This window comes from Rhinolophus sinicus, chromosome 1 (assembly GCF_057876585.1).
Source record: "Rhinolophus sinicus isolate RSI-liver-muscle chromosome 1, RSI-T2T, whole genome shotgun sequence".
NCBI classification, from domain to species: Eukaryota; Metazoa; Chordata; class Mammalia; order Chiroptera; family Rhinolophidae; genus Rhinolophus; species Rhinolophus sinicus.
The window spans coordinates 68,511,719-68,532,470 of record NC_142501.1 but is presented as its reverse complement, the minus strand read 5'-3'; the positions used below and the strand labels follow the sequence as shown (position 1 = coordinate 68,532,470).

At 37.0% G+C, this 20,752-nt stretch overlaps 1 protein-coding gene across 5 annotated transcripts in view; it reads left to right on the top strand.

Moving 5' to 3' along the window:
* Window positions 1-20,752, top strand: part of PTPRR (protein tyrosine phosphatase receptor type R) — a 245,914-nt gene that overhangs the window by 111,658 nt on the left and 113,504 nt on the right. For 2 of the 5 annotated variants that reach the window (XM_019749000.3, XM_088800760.1), the window contains exon 1: window positions 7,635-7,770. The exons of the other annotated variants lie outside the window; for them this stretch is intronic. The gene's annotated coding sequence lies outside the window, so the exon portion shown is untranslated. Of the gene's footprint in view, window positions 1-7,634; window positions 7,771-20,752 lie in introns of those variants that run through there. 5 annotated transcript variants of the gene reach the window in all.

The following is a 20,752-nucleotide window of genomic DNA, read 5'->3' as shown; positions in this document are numbered from 1 at the left end:
GCCATGGCTCTCAACTTCTCTGAGACATCATCTTGCTGAAATTCAATAAGTAAAGGTAAACCTTTATTTTAGAGAAATAAGCATGTAATGTTTAGACCTCAATCAGAATCTTTAACTTGCAATAAGGAATTAAGAACAACATACCCAAGCAATTATAAAATAACACATGGTGTGGTGTAATGTCTAGATTTGAGTGTGTTTTATTTAATATAAGTACATATACATATGATGTATGTGTATACATATTTAACCCATGTAGACATAGACTTACCCTACATGGCCAAATGGTGTAGTTGGGCCTATGGGTAGATTGGAGTGTTCTTTGAAGTAAAGTTTAGTGTGTAAGTTGTGGTCAGGGAAATAAGTGGGCCTTGGACATCTCTTCCCCTGAAGGAAGGATTAGGTGCCCTTAAAAAATGCTCAATAAGCCCCTTGTACTTCCTGTGCTTGGGCCCTTAGTTAGTTGTTTGCTATTTTCTGTTTACTTTCTCTCTTTGTTATTTTCTGTTTGCTTCCATTTGTCTGTTCAACAAACATTTACTGAGGATCTACTTATGTGCCAAGAAGTATGATAGGCACCGGGGTGAATAAGGCAACTACGGTTTACTCCTCAAATTGCTACCACACAGATATATATAAAATAGATAAATGTAGTCACTAGAGATTGTAATAGGATCCACAGAAGAAACACACCACGTACTGAGATAGAGACTGTGATGAGTGTGGGGAGCTGGGGTGCTTATTTAGATAAGATGGTCAGAGTAGCCTCCATGAGGATGGACACTTGACCAAACCTGAAGGATGAGAGTAGAGGAGAATTTCAAGATTTGGCAAAACAACCTTACAAACAGAAGGAACAACCAGTAAAAAGGTTTGCAAAGCAGAAAGGATGCCAGTGTGGTGGGAGCATTGGAAAGAGAAAGATGAGGCCCGTCAAGTGAGCTGGAGACGTAGGTATGCAGGGCTTTGTAGGCCACAGTGAGAAGTAGGGACTTTATTCTCAAAGCAGTCGGAAAGAAGCTTTAAAGAGTTTTGCATGGGATAGATGTGATCTTATTCCATTTTGAAAAGATCTTTCCTGATGCGATGTATGGGACGGATTGGAGTGAGGGAAGGATGGAACAGGAATGCTATAACTGTATCCCAAGATACAGAAAATGGTAGTTGAACTTCGTGCTGACAGTGGAGACAGATTAAAATGGGAAGACTTCCTGTGTATTTGGAGGCAGAACTGACAGATCTTAAGGATGGAGTGGGTATTGTAGGTGAGGGAAAAAAAGATTCATAGGTACTTCCCAGATTGTTATGTTATGCAATTGGATTAGTAGTTCCATTACCGAAAATAGGCAAGTTAGAAGAATGTCAGGTTTAAGAATAATCTGAGTCTCAGTTTTGGGTATATTAAATTTGAGATTCCTTTTAGACATCCCAATGGAGATATCAGAGAGCAGTTAGATATATGAGTCTATGGAACTTGGGGTAAAGATCTGGGCTGGAGATAAGCATTTGGGAAACATCAGCCTATAAAGAGTGTGTAAAGCCTACGACTGGATAAGTATTTCCTAGAGACAGAGTATAGATAGAAAATGTCCAGGAAGTATGCAGGAAGGAACCCTAAGTCCCATCAGCATTTAGAAGTGGTGTGGAAGAAGAGTCAGAAAAGGACATGAAAAAAAAACACATTCGCATTTCCTTTGGAGAAAAGCTGGGAGAATATGATGCCACAAAAGCTTAGAAAAGAAAGTTTCAAGAAAGAAAGAATATTTCACTGTGCCAAATACTTGCTGAAAATTACACAAGGGACCCAAGTATCTATTGGACTTGGCAACAGGGAGGTCATTGGTGATCTTGACAAGATGGGTTTCTCTCAGTTGTTGGGGGGCGGGGGGGAGGCAGTGTCAGATAAGAGTGGTTGAAGAGAGAAATCGTGATATGAATGAGGCAGAGACTATAGATGATTTGCTTGAAAATATTTCATGTGATGAGGAACAAAGAAATGGACAATCAATAAAGAAAGAGGTGCTCTATGAAAGTTTAATTTTCAAACTTGCTTATACATATTTGCTTGTATGCATAATCCATAGTGAGGAAGGAACTGATGATACAGAAGATAGAAGAGGAAGAAAATTCTTGATAATATGTCAGGGAATGGGAGCGAAAGTGGAGGGATTTGCCTTTGCTAAGAGCAAGAAAGGACTGTGGGGGCAGAGACAGTGCCTTGATAATCATTGTATGCCCAACGTATACAGTGCTTGGTATATATTAGAAGCTCAATAAATATGTGTTGAATGAATCAAATAAACACCCATTCCATGCCAGGGAAATAAAACAAGCAGCAGGCCCAAAGAAAGAGTGAAGAGCAGGCAAGAGCAAAGGGGGACATGACTTTGTATTAGTTTTTGCTTATTTTATAATGTGTTCTTTATAATCCAGATCAGACAACTTAGTTAATTTTTTTTTTTTTTTATGAAACTGGATTTTTTTATGTGAAGACACAGACTGTGTGGTCTTTAGTTCATTTAGTTTTTAATTTAGTTAGTGTGTATTATGATCCGCTAACAATGGAAGAGAATCCTTCCTTTTGTGTCTTCTAACCTGTGTTCTACATTTGTATTTTCTACCTTGGTAATTCATTTTCAGATCCATGGCAGGAGTCTAATAAATGTTGATACAAATATAATTTTTCTAAGTTTTAATGATTATCTTCAGCACTGATAAAATTGCTGATTGTATTAAACCAAAACACATATTTGCAAATCACGATCTATTTTGCCTGAAGGTGCCAATTGACATTTGGTAAGACCTAATTTACCGTCAATGAGTCAATGTTTGTGTACAAGGCTAGGAAAACTCTAATACAAAAAAACTCTGTATACAGTGAGGTTCACATAAGCTTACTTTTATTGTGCCTACGTCAGGATGTTCAGATGAAATGGAAGATAGATTATCTGTTATTAAAAATCTACTAAATACATTTTGTACACATAGGGCTTAAAAAATGTTTTTGAAGATAAGTTTTTTAGCAATTGTTTTGCCCAAAACACATGACAGCCAGCAGTACTCAAAAATTGAACACTGTAAAGAAAGCACATCACATAACATACATTTAATAACCAGAAATATTTAAGATTTTTATTTTCTCTTTATATCAAGAATGATTCTACTGATGTTAATAAACCACAGAAATTTTCAATTGTGTTTGGAGTAAATTAAACACTAAATTTTGAGGTTCTCAGTGACTCTCCAAATTAGATACAAAAAGCTGATTTTGAATACAAAAGCCTCCAAGTAGATGTTTATAACAGTTGTATTCATAATTGCCAAAATTTGGAAGCAACCAAGAAGCCCTTCAGTCGATGAATGAATAAATAAATGTCGGTACATCCAGACAATGGAATATTACTCAATGCTGAAAAGAATTGAAATGAAATGAGCTATCAAGCCATAAAAAGACATGGAGGAAACTTAAATTCATATTACTAAGTGAAAGAAGCCAATCTGAAAAGTCTACATACTGTATGGTTCCAACTATATAGCATCCTAGAAAAGGCAAAACTTTGGAGATAGTAAAAAGATCAGTGATTGCCAAGGGTTAGAGAGAAGAGGAGAATGAATAGATCAAGCACAGAGGACTTGTGGGACGATAAAAATACTCTATAATATTGGTATTTTGGTGGATATGTCATCATACATTTGAACAAACCTATAGCATGTACAACATCAAGAGTGAACACTAATAAAAATTATGGACTTTAAGGTGATCATGATGTGTCAATGCAGATTCATCAGTTGTAACTAATGTCCCCACTGGTGGGAGATGCTGATCACGGGGGAGGCTGTGAATGTGTGAGGACAGGAGGAATATGGGAAATCGCTGTACCTTCCACTCAATTTTGTTGTGAACCTAAAACTGCTCTTAAAAAAGAAAACAATGAAGTCTTAAAAAAAAAACACTGAGTCAGTAACTCACCCAAAGTCATCTAGCTATTAAGTGGAAGAGCCACACTTGAGACCCAAACCATCTGACTCTGCATTTTTGCACTTAACTGGTGCACTATACTGAATGGGAGATGATGTTCAAATGTACATGAGTGATATTAACTCTGAAATCACTGTGTTTATTTTCCTTTGAGATACGTGGTTGAAGCTAGTAATTTCTCAAGAATAGCAACGCTTTCTCTATAACTGTCAACTGGTACCATTTCCCAGATATGTACAGTAATTTTATTTTTTAAAAATCTTGGAAATTAGCCCAACAATCTGACTTATTCAAGAAACATTAATCACAATTATTTTTAATGTCTTTGAATTACCTTACAGATCTTAACATATTACATGGTTATAAAGTATACATGCTTTGCATTATGTATGCCTAGCATACAGCTTTGCATTATGCTTATTTCACCTAATATTAAGTTATGCAACTGCTTTACTCTTTCATTCATTCAAAAGATATTTATTGAGCTGCTGCCATAAGCCAGGCATTGTCTATACTCTGCGGATCATCAGTAAGCAAAATAGCCATTATCGCTGCTATCTTGAATATGCCTTCTAGTAAGGAGAGAGAGTATTATATATCAAAGATGGAAAGTGCTGAGGAACAAAAATAATAAAGCAGAGTAAGGAGGCAGTCAGTGACAGACAAGGTGATATTTTAAAATAGTCTGATTAGGGAAGGCACCTTTGAAAAGATAGTGTTTGAGTAGCGAGACCTGAGTGAAATGAAGCTGTGAGCCCTGCAGATATCTCAGGGAGAGGGTTCCTAACAGTGAGAGAGTAAATGCAAAGGCCCTGAGGGCCCTGCTGTGTTTGAAGAGCAGCCCAGGCCAAAAAGAAAGGAGTAAAATAAGGGGGAGAGGGATAGGAGATGTTGATTGGCGGGGGCGGGGGGGGGGGGACGGGAGGACGGGAGGGAGGATGCTATTAGGGAGATCAAGTAGGGACTCTGGAGGGTTTTTAGGAGGGTACTGACATGATATAATTTATGGTTTAAAAAATTACTCTGGCTTTGTGCATAAAATAGACTATAGGAAGCAGAGTGAAAGCAGGGAGACCAGTGAGGAGGCTGTCACCATAGCCTCCGTGAGAGGTGATGGAGTTAGGGTGGTAATGATGGAGGTGGTGAAAAGTGGCTTTCCGAATATTGTTCAAAGGTAGAGCCAATTGGATTACCAACTGTGGGCATGAGAGAAAGAAAGGAGGCAAAAATTACGCCTGGTTTTTCAACCTGAGCACACGGGAGATTGAAGTTGTGGAGAGGAACAACACTGAAGGATTTGGGGTGGAAGTGGGTAGGGTAGGAATCAAGAGTTCAGTGTAGACAAGACCACATTAGTCATGTAAGTGGCTATGTCAAGTATGCAATGGGAAATTCAAGTTTTGGGTTCTGAGAGTGAGGGCCTGGTTAATTTGAGACTGTTGTTCAGAAAAAAAGGAAGAGATGGAGAATTGAGCACTGGGCCCCCCAGTGTAGAGAGATCAGGAAGATGAAGAGGAATAGGCAAAGGAGACTTGAAAAGGAGTAGCCAAAGAGTAAAAAAGCAACATTAAGAAAGCATGGTGTCGGGCCGGCCCGGTGGCTCAGGGGGTTAGAGCTCCATGCTCCTAACTCCGAAGGCTGCTGGTTCGAATCCCACATGGGCTAGTGGGCTCTCAACCACAAGGTTGCCAGTTCTATTCCTCGACTCCCACAAGGGATGGTGGGCAGCGCCCCCTGCAACTAAGATTGAACATAGCACCTTGAGCTGAGCTGCCCCTAAGCTCCCAGATGGCTCAGTTGGTTGGAGTGCGTCCTCTCAACCACAAGGTTGCCGGTTCAACTCCTCAACTCCCGCAAGGGATGGTGGGCTGTGCCCCCTGCAACTAGAAAATGGCACCTGGACCCAGAGCTGAGCTGCGCCCTCCACAACTCAGATTGAATGGACAACAACTTGACTTGGAAAAAAATCCTGGAAGTACACACTGTTCCCCAATAAAGTCCTGTTCCCCTTCCCCAATAAAAGAAAGAAAGAAAGGAAGGAAGGAAGGAAGGAAGGAAGGAAGGAAGGAAGGAAGGAAGGAAGGAAGGAAGGAAGGAAGGAAGGAAGGAAGGAAGGAAGGAAGGAAGGAAGGAAGGAAGGAAGGAAGGAAGGAAGGAAGGAAGGAAGGAAGGAAGAAAGAAAGAAAGAAAGAAAGAAAGAAAGAAAGAAAGAAAGAAAGAAAGAAAGAAAGAAAGAAAGAAAGAAAGAAAGGTGTCCTGCAAGCCTGGAGAGGACAGAATATCAGGGAGAAAGAAGGAGTCATCTGTATCAAAGGCTGCTCATAGGTCAAGCAGGATGAAGTTGAGAATTGGCTGTTACATGCAGGAATCCTGGTTTAGTATAATAGGCGCTAAATACAGGGCTAATGGTAGGCAGAATGGAGGAACTAGAAACAATGAATATGGACAACTCTTTTGAGACCTTTGTTTGAAAGGAGAGTAATGAGAAGGGGTGATTGCTGGACAAGAAGATGTCTTGGTTTTTTTGGCTTTTGTTTTAATATGAGAAATATGACAGCACATTGGAAGACACATTGGAAAGACCCAATACAGAGGGTGAACTAATGATGCAGGAAAGGAAGAATTAAAGGACAGTTACCTCCTGTTGAGTTACCATAATTTACTTATCCTTTTTACACTGATGTTCATTTAAGTTGCTTTGGATTTTTTTACTGTAATGTTGCAAAGAAAATCTTTGTCTATTTATTTTTTATGCATTGAAATTATTTCCTTAAGATAAATTTGCAGGTGGGAAATTACTGGATCAAAGATCATAAACATGTTCAAGACTCTTGACAATGCCCTATTGCTTTAAAAACGATCAATTTATTAGGCCACCAGTAATGTAGATATGATTAAGTTTCATTGCAACCTTGTTAGAGTTATGACATGTATCTTGAGACCATAGTTCATGGAATCCCTAAAGTGTTTCAACTACCCTTATTCTAATAGACTATTAGCTCCTTAAAGGTAGAGCTGATTATCCTGTTTAATTATCTTCATTTCCTCCTATTCTTTCAGACCAAATATTTTACTACTAATACTTACAACAGTCATTAATCTGAAATCCCTCTTTGTTAAATCATAATGGAGTGCATATGGTATAGTGAGGAAAAAAACTCATCAATTACGGAATCTGACCCACTTTCATTTGAATCCTAAATTCATTACTTGAGCTTTGCTTAAAACATTTTAATTTCCCATCAATAAAAAGATGGATCATAATCTCTGCTTTCTAAATCATGGTGAGGGTTGAAACGAGATGTCTGTAAAGTTCCTAGCACAACGTAGGAAGAATGTTTGCAAGAAGTAGTGGAACTTTTAGAAAGGCTTTATATTTGTCATAAAAATGCCTGGTGAACAGATAATTTTTTTTGAAGTCAGAAAGAAAAAAAAAATCCCTCATACCACACACTTTGTCTGTAGCCCATGAAGTTCCCATCTTACAGTTTTACTAATTATCATGAAAAAAAAAATCCCCATGAATTTCAATTCTAGTAAAACTGTCGAAACAGCAAGCACCTGGGGTATCTCTTGGGAATGCAGAGGCTGCTACAGTAGACCTGGGATCCGCAATGTCTCTAGAAATAGTACCAGGCAGTTACCACCAGGTGACTAAATGAGGCTTCATCTCAGCACTCGAGCTTAGAAAGCTTTATGATGACTCCGGCTTGCTATGGTGAGGAAATAAGCCAAAGAAGAGAACAAATGGAAGTCAAACTCATCACAACATCCTGTCAATTTCCAAACAGGTAAGAGAATTTTTCATGACATTCCTGGTGCGAGGTTAGGAGGGTAAATGCTGAGATTTATATCCGTATCTGTTCATGTCCGGGTATATGAGTGAGTCAGCAAAGAATCTTTGTGATATCTAGGGAAATACCGTTAGCCTCAAAGTTTGAAATTAAAAGGAAACGCTATGCAATTAATTCAACATTTCTAAACAATAAGACTCTACCACAAACTTAAGAAGTTTCTAATTAAATTTGTATCCATCCTAAAAAGAATGGAATTACAAATACATCTACTTGGACAGAACTGGAAAAGTTTCATAAAAGATATTAAGTGGAGCAGTTATTTTCTCTGTTTTTTTCTGTCTAGTTCCCACACTGACATTGGGGAAAAGATGACCGCTTACATTTATAACTAGGAAAGGAAAGGGAGGTTACGGTGGGCTAAGTCACTAAATCTAAATATTTTTATAACAATGTCATCTTGGGGACCCTGCCTTTATGTGCAGAATTCACTAAAAGACTAGTCAGTATCTTTCATTATAATCGGATGTGGGGGACCAGTGAATGAAAGTTGATGACATGAGGCATCCCTGGCCTAATTCCCAACCGGGTACCTCAGCTTTGTTGTTTTCCACCGGTAAACCAAGAACCTTATTATTAAAGCTTGGCTATCCCCAAAAGAATTATGGCTCTCATTAAAAATGAATGCATTAGTTAATCTGTACAGAAAGTGCTATTAGATGAAAACCCTCACAAAATGTTTAGTTCACTTATTTCAAAAAATACATCTTGGGTTCCCTCTGCGTCCTAGGCATTGTAGGAAGTTCTGGGCATAAAAAGGTTAACAATAAGAAGTTCATTTGACTGTTTAGAAGTAATATAGTGGTTCTGGTGTTGGTACAAAGTTATGGATAATTCTGATTTAATCTGTGGTCCATGATGATAAATAACAATGTCAAAAATAGTGCATTTAGTGTTTCCATCCATCTTAATAATAAAAGTGGATTAACTTTCTGCCTGATTCAATATTGCAGGAAACAGTCATCAAAATGGCCCAAATATATCATTTGATTCAAGAAGTTAATCTCTATTTGCCATGAAATATAGAGCTGTCAGATTTTTTTTTTTTTTTTTTTTTTTTAGAAATATGAGCAAATAATAATGCCAAATGATGGCTTGGCAATAATTTCAAAGCAGGATTTAAGGTTTAACAGCAAAATTTTAAAGAGAAATGAAAGTTTTTCATGATTTTTTTAAATGTCTAGTGCATATATATCTTTTAATATAAGGAGCATTAAGGAAAGATGTGGCTTGTTAATTTTGTACATCAAAATATCTTCCCCTTCAGCTTCCACATTCTCAATATTTTTTTAATTGCTAGCGTGAATTGCTCAGTTGATAATTGATGTTGAATTGTGTTGTATAAAATTAGTCATTTCTATATTTAGCTGTAACAAGGAGGAATAAGCTATATATAGTCTCCTTTGTTTTTCTGATTGGTCCACGCACTTCTATCTAACAATTTAATAATTAGGTCAGACATACAGCAATCCTAATACCCTGGCCTCCATCCTGCTAAAAGAAAAAGAAAGAGTACTACCGGGAGGATTGAGGAATCATAACGAGATGAAATCGGCACAGTCATGCTGTGCATTAAAGTTACGCTGCAGACAACATCATTCAAAATCTTTCTTTTCCAGAAATGAGATGGTTCGCAGGGTGGTAATCACTAAAATCACACATTGTGGAAAATTACATGCTTATTAGTTTGCCATCTCCTTCTGCAGCTGAGAAAAACGCAAGAACATTGACTAAAACCTATTCCACATTCTGTCTTTATTCATTTTTTGGTATGCAGAAAATTGTTAATTTCCACTATGACAGAAAAATCAAGATTATTGAAAACAAAAGTTGAAAGGACACTAAGTCACAGTTTTATTTGCCTCTAAAAAACACATGCCAATAAACGCATTTGATTTTATGTTTCTTGGAGAATTGGGTGGTTCATCAGAAGAGTGAAAAACAGAGTCCTATTACACTCACTGAAGTGAATCATAAACTACTTCATGGAGAGAATCAAAATAAACTAAATTTATAACATCCTTCCAAGGAGTGTTAGACTCCAAACCACCCTTGTGATCAGACCATGTTTCAGAGCTTACGTGGTCTCCCTGCCGCCTCACATCTCAAGTTTGCAGGTGAAGAGTTGAAAGTTCCAAAAGAGTATCTTCCTATTGATTGAATATAAAGACATAAGAATAAAAGAGAGCCATCTCCCTATTTTACCCCCATCTGGACTAAAGCACGCAGTGGCCTGTAAGGATTGTTTATTTCTTCTTCTTTTTTTTAAGTGGTATTTATATATTTGATAGCTTGGGACAATATCAGTTTCTGACTTCAAAGCAAAGTGCTTGGGGAGTTGAAGGGTTATGACTTTACCTTTAGACATTTATTTCCAAGTATCCCTAAATGCCCCTTAGAGGTTAGTTTGGTCTCAATTCTTACTGGATAGGTAGTCAGATGTCTCCTGTGTACTTTCAGAAAAGCTGCATGAATGGAGTGGTTACAGCTGTGATGATTAGAGTTTTGTTATCTTGATCGGGCTGGATGGAGAAACCTGAATTTGTCTGACCTCGTTTTTTTAGACAACATTTGCCTGAGCGTTGGGCTTTTGTCCAGACAGGGTTTCTGCCTGGCCCCAATTCCAGCCATTTTTCACTCAGGCTTTAGGCTGCTGTGTTCTGCCTCCAGCATAAGAAATGCTGAAGGAAAGGGAGGGGGAGTGACAATTTAAGGGAGACTGAAAGAGAACACAGGAATAAGTACAACAGAGAAGAAATAACATTCAGTACAAGATAGAAAACATAATCAGGGAAGATGAATGTGGAAATTTCTGTTGACTTGAACGTGTAATAATGAGACTTGAAAACTCTGAAAAGCAAGTAACTTGCTATTATATTTGTTTACTGTACCTAGAATAATATCTATTTGTGGCTAAATCGTGATTTTTCTCCTGTCTCTAAAGAACTTTGTATTAAACTTCTACTTTCTTCTATTTTATCCGTAGTTATGTTTGTAACTTTTATCAAAATGTTTTATAAGTATAAATGGACATAAAATCACAAAGTATAGGAATGGTAGTATCATAAAAGTATATAGAGTATTATTTTGTAATTTATGGAAGCGTTATCTCCTCCAGTGAATTTGTACTTGGAAAAGTCAAGACCTTCATCATTTCATGATTTTAAGAAATAGATTATAAGGGTGGGGGCTTACTCCAAGTTACATAGAATTTAAAGTTTTCAGAACAATATATAAAAGTTTTTATATTTAGTTGATAAATTTTAGGAGTCTCTAAAGGCAAATAGAAGGTATTTTACATTATAAGGGGATGTGAAAGGGAACACTAATTAAGAAGTAGTCTTAAAATAGAGATGAGAGATTAGTGAAATGAAGAATAAACTAGATTATAAAAATGTTTGTTTCAAATGAGTAGGATCTAACCTAAATCACTAAATTTAACTCTGTTTCAACATTAATATTTAACTTTCCGTAGTCGAGAGAAAAGAAAAGGACAAGGAATATGAATGTAATTTAATATCTATAGAGTCTTCCGTAGGATTTGGGATTTGGGTTCATCCACCCACGGTTTGAAGGGACAAGGTGGAGGGGAAATGGAAGCAGATTTTGAAATCAAAAAATCTGCTTAAAATGTGCCATTTTGACCTTAAGCCTCAACTATATATTCCCTCCAAAAATTATATCACTTTAGCAAAACCAAATAGTTTTAACCATTGCTTTTTTCACTGACCTAGATTTCCTGATTGACCTTTGGCTAAAGCTCTTGGTATAACAGCCAGTAAATGTAAACACTGGAAAGTCAATCAGGCCACTCCTTAGTGTCTTGATATTATTATGGTTCCAGCAAATAAAGGACCTCCATTTAATCAACAAAGTTGCTATTCAATTTCCCCTGATACTGAATATCCATAGAAGTAGGTTATTTAATTAATTGTTTTTAACATTGATGTATAGTTAATTCATATCTATAAGCAACGTTTATGGGGGACTTTTTATCTGTCAGTTTTAGTTGTTTTATGTCTAATAACTCAAGTGATCCTCAGAAGCCCTATGAAAGGGATACAGTTATCATCCCCATTTGACAGATGATGAAACTGAGGCTCTGAGAGAGTCAATTATTTGGCAAAGGCCACTCAGCCCAGGATTAAATCCAAGTCTTTTTTTACTGCCTAACCCATGCTCTTAGCTATTACATTAATAGCTAAATTTTCTTATTTGGTTTTGCTCACCTACTTGCAACTTCCAAACACAAAAAACACAATTATTTTATGTGTGTTCAGTCTCCCTAGCAATTAGAACACAGAGTAAGCAAGTGTTAAAATGTGTGAGCTCATAGTTTAAGAAGCTCCTGAATATCTGCCTTGTCCACAAGGTCTACCTTTCTAAACAAGAAATTTAGATACCTTTTCTCAACTCACTACTAATATTCATTTGTCTCCTTTATGAATTGTTTTAATTGATTGGCTGACAATTGATTTAGCAACCCGTAACTACAACAGAGCAACAATATGAAAAAGTCACGATGTTGACATTGCAGTTGTTTTCAAAATGTCTCAAAACATTGTTCTAACCAAAACTCTAGCACTGTTATTTCGTGTGTTAAAAGGGGAAGCTCATCACAGGGTATGGATCTTAAAAAGAAGGATTAAGTCATCATAAGTGTGCTGTTGCTGTTGTGTAAAGGTCAAGGTTCTTACCATCTGAGGGAAATGACTTTTCTCTCCATTTGCCATCCTATCTTTCTCCTTTTGTTCTCAGCAACAGTTAGTCGTGGTGTTCTGCCTGTGTCTTCATTATACACTCCTTAACCCCCTCAAAATCTCAATGTACACTAATAAAATGCTAATTTTAGTTTATAAATATCAATTGTACTACCCCTCATGAACTCATTAAATGACCCTGGGTGATGAAAGAAAGTCTGTGGACTTGTACATCGTGCACCCAGAAAGCTACACAATGAACTTGCACTTTCAATTGAGTTCCGATGACAAGTCTCTGGGCCTCCCCATGGACTGTGGTCCACATTTTAGGAATCATTATGGAAGGCCATCAGTTATTCCTCATCAACAAACCCAACAGCCTTTTCTTGCTCCGCCTTTTTCTTATCCTTCAGCAGCGCCTGGCAGTGCTGACAAACTTCTTTTGGAAACGATGCTCCTGACTTCCACACTCCCATCTACCTTGATTCTCCTCTGACCCTTCTACCTCTGTAGGTATCCATGCTGAAATCAAGGCCAATGAACCAAAAAATTTTGGAGCCTTTTTGCCTTTTCGGGACAGGGGGAGTGTGAGGGGAGGGTAATGTCTGACTTTGTGGGGCTATGTGTTGGTGTTTGAGCGAGCCATGGAATAGCATCCCCCTCCTCCCTGCCTGAGCCAGACAGAGGAAGTAGACCTGTGGAGATAAACGTGTCCGCTTTATTGCTGATACAGCTACTGGAGATATGACTTAGGAGCATGACAATAATATACTCCTGTGACTGCCTCTCCTTCAGCACAGTTATCCACCAGTCATAGGGACACTGACCCACCATGGCCTCCCCATAGGACAGAGCCTTTATAACCTACTTTACCACCTGCAAAGAGAAGACCAGAATACAGGCTTTTTATTGGCAGGCAGACCCAAAAAGGAAAACACAGAGGTACACATACCCTGGTATGTCATTCCAAAAGCATCAATTATACAAGCATTTCCCCTCCCCCTGGGGAGATTCAGGAGGGGAAAAATTGGGAAATTTCTGCATTGGAACAGCCACCACACAGAAAACATAAGGGTTGGGGATAAATTAACTGTTTCCTCCTAAGGAAAGAAGAAAGCCACAGAAATGTGACAGTTACAGTATCACGTTAGAATGGATAATTATGTATTACAGTATCATATTAGAATGGATAATTATCTATTAGAATGGATAATTATTTGTATGATGTATATGAGCATATATATAGAGAGAGACCTATGTATCAGAAAACAGCACCCTGTTACCTGAGGGTGATGGGATAAACTATTATAAATATTATTTACTTCTTTTTTCTAATCTTTGTGTTTACTAAATCTTCTCTCATGAGCATATTTAATTGTTATAATTAGAAAGATGAATTTTTAAAATCTCAAATTAGTTTCAAGAAATAGACAGTAATGCTGGTTAAGTTTGCATTTAATTTACAATCAAGATAGTACACAACTCAGAAAATTTATATTGCTTTCACCAATTAGAAGCAGGCTCCAAAAATTTAAGATAAAATAAGCTGATTTTCCCCCCCTCCTGAATGGTCAAAGTACCAGAAACATATTAATTACAAATCAAACATTAATTGTGTTAAATCAATTTTGTGTGTTTTTTGAATGGTTAGGCATTTCAGGTGAACCACAAACCAAATATAACCTCCTTAGGAGCAGAGCCCTAATTTTTCTACACCTCACATGGAACTCAGGTGCTTCCACTTAGTAACTACACCCTGCCGATTATAATGGTTCATGTATTCCTTCATTTCACAAAGATTTATGACATACCTTCTATATGCCAGACACTATTCCATGTCCAGGAGCTATAGCAGAGAACCAGACTGACCAGGTCCCACTCCCATGGGGCCCACGTTTTAGTCAAGGAAGATAGACGATGAGCAAATAAATAAATACAGAGTTGTCATATAGTGATAAATTCTATGAGAAAAATAAAGCAGGGTGATGTGATAGGGAATGACCAGTCTGGGAAGGCCCCTTTGAAGAGGTGACTTTTGAATTGAGAGCTGAAAAACCAGAAGGAGCCACTATCCAGTGATGTTGAACAACACTCCAGCCAGTGGCAGGTGAATGCAAAGGCCATGAGGTAAAAATGAGCATGGCTCCTTTGAGGAACAGGAGAAAAGGATGGAGTGGCTGGAGGGCAGGATATTAGAGCAGGTTCAGAAGTAACAGGAGCCAGATAAAATAGGACCTTGTAGGCCCATGTATTGAATTTAACTCTCAATGTGATAGAAAGTCATTGGAGGATTTTAAGAGAGAGAAACCATGAGCTTTTTGGAAAAAAATAGTCTTAAAAATTAATACAAAGACTACGAAACTATAAACAAAAGCTTTATGTTACTTGTTATCTGAAACAGTTAAGAGAGAGCATAGCTTGCTTAAGGCATTACAAAGAATAAGCTGGACGAACTCAAAGATAAATTAAGATAATAATGAAACAAACATTACAGAAATCAACGCTGCATGAGAAACAAAAGAAATAGAACAGATTCTGCTGAAAATATATAAGGACATAGAGCAGGCCTGAGGAAACTTCAATTGAATAAAGATGTACAAATGTTAAGAGAAAATAAGTATATAAAATAAAGTGATTAGAGAGAAAGACAAGGGATATACAATTGCATAATTGGTACCTTTGAAAATAAACTAAAAATATTTAGAAGAAAAATCATTCAAAGGTATAATAGAAGCAAGTATTTCTGATATAAAGAGTCTGGAATCTGTAGACTTCAAGGGTATACCACGTTGCAGGAACTATCAACCCAAGGAAATATCCTTGGGTGAAGGTTTTCAACTTTAAAGGTAAAGACTTGTATGAGATTGCAGGCAGAAAACAGCAAGTTATCAATAAAATAGACTAGCCTCAGGTCAGGGTATTTTGCACAGCAACTTTCAATGACGGAAGGTATCAGAATAATAGCAGCAGAATTCAAAGGCAAAAAATAAAAATAAAGATTGAATCAAAAATTTAATATCCAGCCAAGATGTTATTTATTGTTAAAGGCACCATAAATGCATTCTCAAACAAGAAATATAGCACTCATGAGCCCTACTTGAAGGAAACTATTTGATAATGAAATCCAGCTAAATAAGAGATCCATCAAAATAAAGATATCAGGAAAGGCGACATCCTTCTGAAAAAGAGTGATCATGAGCATTGAATCTATTGAACATATAACTAACACTATAGAACTTTAGAAATTATAATTACAGAATATATTCATCAGTGTAAATAATTCTAATATAACCCCAATGTCTTAGTGACTTAACACAAGAAAAGTTTATTTTTAACTCATGTCACTGTTTAATGAGAGCCTCTGCTTCATACAGTGATTCGGGGTTCCAGGCATCTTCCTTTGTGGGGCTCTACCACTTTCAATGTGGTCCTAGGTTCACTTTGGAACTATCCAGCTTGTACACAGAGGGAAGAGAGAAAGAGAGGGTGAGAAGGCACCCTCCTTCTTAACAGCCTCAGACGGAAAATGCCATTTTACTTTCACTTGCATTAATTGGTGAGATATATTACATGGCTCTACCTAGATATAAACAGGCTGTTTACAAGAGGAGATAATAGGTTTGCTGAGTAGTTTCTATTACAAAGATTTTAATGTAAATATCATAAAACCTAACAATATAAAATTAATAGTATAATTATGAAAACTGGGAAATGATCGTGAGAATTACTGGGAAGAGATGTACATTTTCTCATTTTGCATAGCAGGAAGTTAATAAATACTTTCTAAAGTTTATAAATCAAGAAATCAAGAAAGGTTTTATCAATCCAATTTAAAAATGGGCAGAGACCTGAATAGACATTTCTCCAAAGAGGACATACAGATGGCCAATAGACATATGAAAAGATGCTCAATTTCACTAATCATCAGACAAATGCAAATTAAAACCACAGTGGCACATTACCTCACACTTGTCATCAATAAATCAACAAATAACAAGTGGTGGTGGGGATGAGGAAGGAGAAAAGGGAACCTTCGTGCACTATTGGTGGGATTGCAGATTGGTGCAGGCACTATGGAAAACAGTATGGAGGTTCCCCAAAACGTTAAAAATAGAACTACGTTATGACTTAGCAATTTCCACTTCTAGGTATTTATCCAAAGGAATCCAAAACACTAATTAAAAAAGATACATTCACCTCTATGTTCATTGCAGCATTACTTACACAAGCCAAGAATTGGAAGAACCTAAGTGTCCATCAATAGATGATTGGATAGAGAGGAAGTGGTACATATATACAAAGGAATATTACGTGGCCATAAAAAAGAATGAAATCTTAACCATTTGTGACAACATGGATGGACCTGGAAAGTATTAGGCTAAGTGAAATAAGTCAAACAGAGAAAGATAGACACCATATAATTTCACTTATCTGTGGATTCTAAAGAACAAAATAAACAAACAAAACAGAAACAGACTCATAGATATAGAGACCAAACTGGTGGTTGCCAGATGGAAGGAGGGAGGGGAGCTGGGTGAAAAAGATGAAGGGATTAAGAAGTACAAATTTGTAGTTATGAAATAGTCAAGGGGATGTAACGTACAGCATAGGGAATATAGTCAATAATATTGTAATAACTATGTATAGTGCCAGATGGATACTAGACTAACGGGAGTGGGGGATCACTTTGTAAATTACGTAACTGTCTGATCACTATAATGTACACCTGAAACTAATATAAAATAATATTGAATGTCAATTGTAATTGAAAATAAAAAAATAAAAAATAAATTTTTAAATATATTATGTAACATTTAATAGTATAAATATAGACATTGGAAGAAAAAAATGTAGAACAATAACAACAAAAAGACCATATAGCAAAAGACAGAGAACTAAGGAAATAAAAATACCAAAAAAAAAATAAGATAACATAAAGTAATATGACACATCTAGATCTGTTAAAGTAATACAAGTGAATGGGATAAGCTAACCTATTAAGAGTAAGAAATTATTGGATAAGAATCAAACCATGATATTTGGCAACAGTATATAAGTATAGAAAAATATCCCAGGTGCAATTAATAAGGGGGAAAAAGCAAGTCTGGAACAATACGTATAGTTTAATCCTATTGTACTTAATAGTAATATACATGATGCATAATATATACATATTTTATATAATATATACACAGAAAATATTTGGAGATGCACAAGAAATAGCCATGTTATTTCTGATTATTGGAATGAAGGGTTAGGAAAGGACAAGTATACTTTCACTTTTTACTATATATCTTTCTGTATGTTAAATTTTTTTTGTAATAAGATTGAAGTTTTTATTATAAAACTTTAAACAAAAAATAAGCAAAGTCCAACACAGAATACTATTGAAGAACTGAAAGACGCAAGCACAGGGAGTGCAAGAGAGACCATGGGAGGCGGACGGGGTGGTCTTTGATCTAAGTCTCCAAGAAGGAAGAAAATGCGGCCAGTGATCTACATATGCACTGACGCGATGCAAAAAGGGTATGGCGTGTTTAATACCTTAGGTATGGCTGGAGCATAATGTGCATGGTGGAAGGGTCTGGGAGGCAAAACTAGAAGGACAGGGCCATTGCAGTGAACCAAGGAGTTAGAACCTTTCATTAGAAAATGAGATCTTCCTCAAAATATTTTAAGCAGAATAGTGACTTGGTTGGGCTAGAATGGTGCACAGATCCCTGTGGTATCCATGTGGGGAATGAGTGAGAGACCATAGAAGATTGGCAACCCAGAAAAATTCTATTCAAATAGTCCAAATATACAGGGTGGTGGCCTGAACTAAGATGGTGGAAATATAGATGAAGAGAAGATGGATTCAACATTGAAGGGCTATGTCGAAGGTGGAATAGGCAGAACTTGATAATTAATTGGATGTCATGATGGTGGGATGAAGCATAAGGAAAAAGGAGTGGAGTCAATATGACTCTCAAATATGTGCCACTTTGTGCCACTATATAAAATATAGAAAGAGAAGTAAATTTGGTTATGGATGTGCAGAGGGAGAAGGTATGTTCAGTTGGGTAATGAGTTTGCTGTACAAGTGGAACATTCAGATAGAAGGAAGCAGATGTAAGATCCTAAGAAAGGTGGGAATGTGAAATGTGGAAATAAAAATCATTTGTATGTAAGTGATAGCTGAGGACAACGCGGAGAGTTATAAGGGACTGAGTGATGGTATAAAATGCCTCCCATAGGTCAGGGTTTTCTACTCAGTTCAAAGACACAAACGGAGAAACTTGCTTTTCTTCCTGGAAATCACTTGCCATTCAAACTGCTAGCCAAAAAGGGGAGGATCCTTGCTCAGAATGGAATTAGAGATTCCAGGTGGCAATAAGAACACTTTAAAGTTAGAGAGAGGTTGGTGGATCTCTCCTGATAGGCTTTGGTCCTGAAGAAAGCTGAGTTTTTTGTGTCTGTTGGGAATTGAGAGTGGACTTTTCTCAGGGTCTTTGAGGCCAGCTCTTTAGGAAAAGAGATGGCCATTTGGCCTTCCTCCCCTTAATGGGGACAGTGGATGTGATTCTGACTCTTACTGTCTCTTACTGGGATGACCAGATGACAGTCCAGGCTGCCTAATAACATCAAGAGGGGGCTAAACATTTAGAAACCTGCCCCCTCCCAGACAAAAATAATTTAACCATCCTTTCAAAACAAATAGCTAAAAGCCAATCACATACTTAAAATGTAATCATAATGCTTGTGCCTGAATTCAAGTGCTACATTTTAATCAGTTGCATCGGACTGATTTATATCTAAGCCTCATAGGTTTCAACTAACTTAGTGGACAGTCTGGTGACCAAAGAAAGTCTTATTATTAAGTGCTATTTCCTTCGTTGAGAGGAACGGTACTGGGGAAAGGATCTAAGCCCCAGCTAAAAGAAATTGACGCAGGAACCTCTTAACAAGGGAAAGGCCCAATACATTTATATACAGATGGGGTTTGAAATCTTTGAATTTTTCATTATGCTTAATTTTTTTCTGCATGTTTATATATTTGTAATATCAATAAAAAGACTCAATTGTTCTTGGATGGTAACTATTTATATTATTTACCACAGTTAAGTGGTTTAGCTTTTAAATTTAGAAAGAGAATTTTTATTTCTTTGAAATTAAAAATGTAAATCATTTGTGTGTTAAATGATAGAAATGACCAAATGGGTTTAATATTCAGACTAGACTATATCTTTCACTTTGTTTGGTAATTTTAAAGTGTCACACTGTTGTTATTGCCATGGAAATTTATATTCTATCACATTTGTTACAATTTCACATAGTAGGATGAGGAAAAGCTGTGCATTTCTGGCATCTGTCCAGAACCATATATCCTCTAACTACAGGAATGCAATTTTTATTTTCTCTGAAATGAAATTCTCATTTTGTCTGGAATCCTTCCTTTTTGTTCAAATTGCACTCATGTATGATGTCTGGCACATATTAGGACCTTAAATATATTTTTTTCTGTTTGTACTACGTTTTACCATCACTATTTTATGGGGAATAGTCAAATATGTGCAATGTGGAATTAATCTAGCTTTTCATAGGTAAGGAGAGAACTAAGGCAAATTATTCAAATGTTTTGATGCAATAAACCACATGACTGGTGTTAAACTAATCACTTCAACTCACTCACTTTAGTTATGTGGTCTACATTTCTGTTTCAAATGCACAACTTTTACCTTTTTGGACAGTTGCCTTTTATTGTAATTTTTAATCCTGAGTTCCTATTTCACGTTCATTTACCATTCATTTTGAGGAACCTAGACTTGAATACGGTTTCCACAGTTACAAGCGTCAAGTTAATCATGGCCCTGGGAATTGAATTCTCAAGTGTGTACACAACCCTCTTGAGTCTCAGTTCCCAGCCTAGACCATTGGCTCCAAATTTTGCCCATGGGGATCAGGGACAGTGTCTGCCTGACAAACACTCGGGGTGAGCCAGAAGTCAATGGGTCCTCATCAGGGCTTGTGGGACCTGAGGAACCCATCTTTGCCTTCCAAAGGAAAGAGAGTAAACCATCTCCAATAAAATGTCCCATATCTACTGGCTACTTCCACAGCCTCCCAGAGTTGAAAGTCAGCTTTTGGATAAAAGGAAGCTTCGTTTCTCCGAATCACCAGATAGACTGAGTTTTTCTAACCTCTTGGGTTTTCTAGGCAGATACATAAAGTATGCTTAA